The sequence below is a fragment of the Galeopterus variegatus genome, unplaced genomic scaffold (genome assembly GCF_000696425.1).
Source record: "Galeopterus variegatus unplaced genomic scaffold, G_variegatus-3.0.2 Scaffold5601, whole genome shotgun sequence".
Taxonomy (NCBI): Eukaryota; Metazoa; Chordata; class Mammalia; order Dermoptera; family Cynocephalidae; genus Galeopterus; species Galeopterus variegatus.
Genome location: NW_007731712.1, coordinates 100,229 through 102,057, shown reverse-complemented (window position 1 = coordinate 102,057; position 1,829 = coordinate 100,229). Strand labels below are relative to the sequence as shown.

Here is a 1,829-nt window from a genome sequence, read left to right as displayed (position 1 = left end):
GATGCCTACCTTTTCCTTAATCCCCACATCCAATTAGTTGCCAACTCCTCTTGGTTTTGTCCCCTCCTATTGTTCAGGCCCTCTTAGTCTTTTGGCCTTCGGACTTTTCAAATAAAGTCTCTTTCTACTCCAACCCATTCTATATACACTATTCCAAAATACTGGTTGGGCCATACGTTTGCTTAAGAAACAGTTACGTGCTGCACGACAATGTTTCAGTCAACAATGGGCAGCATATACAACAGTAGTCCCATAAGATTATCATAGAGCTGAAAAATTCCTTTTCTATATTTAGAAATGTTTAGAAACACAAATTGTTTTATAATTACCTACAGTATTCAGTACAGTAATATGCTGTACAAGTTTGTAGCCTGGGAGCAATAGCATACAGCCTATGTGTGACCATCCAAGTTTAAGTACACTTTGTCTTGTTTGCACGATGACAAAATCGCCTAATGATGCATGTCTCAAAACGTATCCCTGTCGTTCACCAACGCCTGACTGTAGTCATTTATCACCTTTGGAGGCTGCTAGGGCACTAACTCATAAAAATTGATAAATCAAATATTTATTCCATCTTTCTCATTCAGCCTTAGAAAAGTTCAATTTTATGGAAGAATTACAGATGATAAATGCAAGAGGTTTGATAGAATCAGAAAATCACTATTTTGCAACGCCTAAAATGAAATACTGGATCCAGGCTACAATCATCAATGGCTGCTAAAACCATTAGGTGAGAGATTGATGAGAAGCTTTATAGTGAATGATGCCACCAGAACCCACTGATCAATCTTAAAAATCACTGAAAGTGGCACAATCAGACATCATGTTCCTCCTGAAGTGATGCAGAAGAAAGTATACAGCATCACCTATGGAGTATTCTTGGGGGAAAAAAATTGAGCCAGAATCAAACCAAGCTTCTAGAACTAACTAGACACCGTGGGCATACCATCAGCCAAATTCTGAATGAAGAAAATTCTACAGACCATATATGATCCAGTTCCTTCCTCAAATAAATTGCAAGAAGAAAGAAATAAAACACAGGGGTAAATGTCATAGAGAAACATCAACCAAATGCAATGTTCGATCCTGATTTAAACAATAAAATATTTTTGAGATAGGAAACTGAATACAGATTATTTTACAATAATTGAGGAATCTTGTTAATTTTATGAAGTGTTAAATAATATTGTGGTTTTGTTAAAATTAAAAAGACCTTATCTGTTAGAGATACATTGTTAAGTATTCCAAGTGCAATGACATAATGCCTGATATTTACTTTAAAAATACTTCAGCAAAAGAAACAAACGGAAGGGAAGGGAACAAGAAATGCAAAATGTTGATATTTGTTGAAGCTGGGTGATGACACAGAGTTTCAATATTTTCTTTTTGTGTATGTTTGAACATAAAAATTTATGAAAATAAATATGAATAATATTGAAATTATTTGAGATTCCATAATGAAAAGTTAACATGCCAAGAATCTCAAGTTATGGTGAATACTTAGTGGGAAATGGATGTTGTGAATTTATGTCCGTAGGAAGTCTGCTGGATAGTAGAGCTTTGGAAAAGCTTGTATTTTTATTTTTAAACATTTCTTCTCAGATACACACATGCTATATATGTCAATACACACACGTGCCCACAAAACAGAACTGGTTTCATAGACATACGACCTGTGCAGTTGCACAAGACCATGCTCAGAAGTGCTCACTTTGTTTTTGAACAGGGCCCTACATTTTCATTTTGGACTGGGTCCCACAAATTATGTAGCTGGCCATACACACACATGTACACACACTCACATATATGTGTGTGTGTGTATATAT

At 35.4% G+C, this 1,829-nt stretch overlaps 1 long non-coding RNA gene across 1 annotated transcript in view; it reads right to left on the bottom strand.

The window, feature by feature from the left end:
- Positions 1 to 279, bottom strand: part of LOC103605122 — a 1,956-nt gene extending 1,677 nt beyond the window's left edge. The window contains exon 1 of the long non-coding RNA XR_551773.1: positions 10 to 279. This is a non-coding gene — a long non-coding RNA (uncharacterized LOC103605122). The remainder of the gene's footprint in view (positions 1 to 9) is intronic.
- Positions 280 to 1,829: the final 1,550 nt, after the last annotated feature.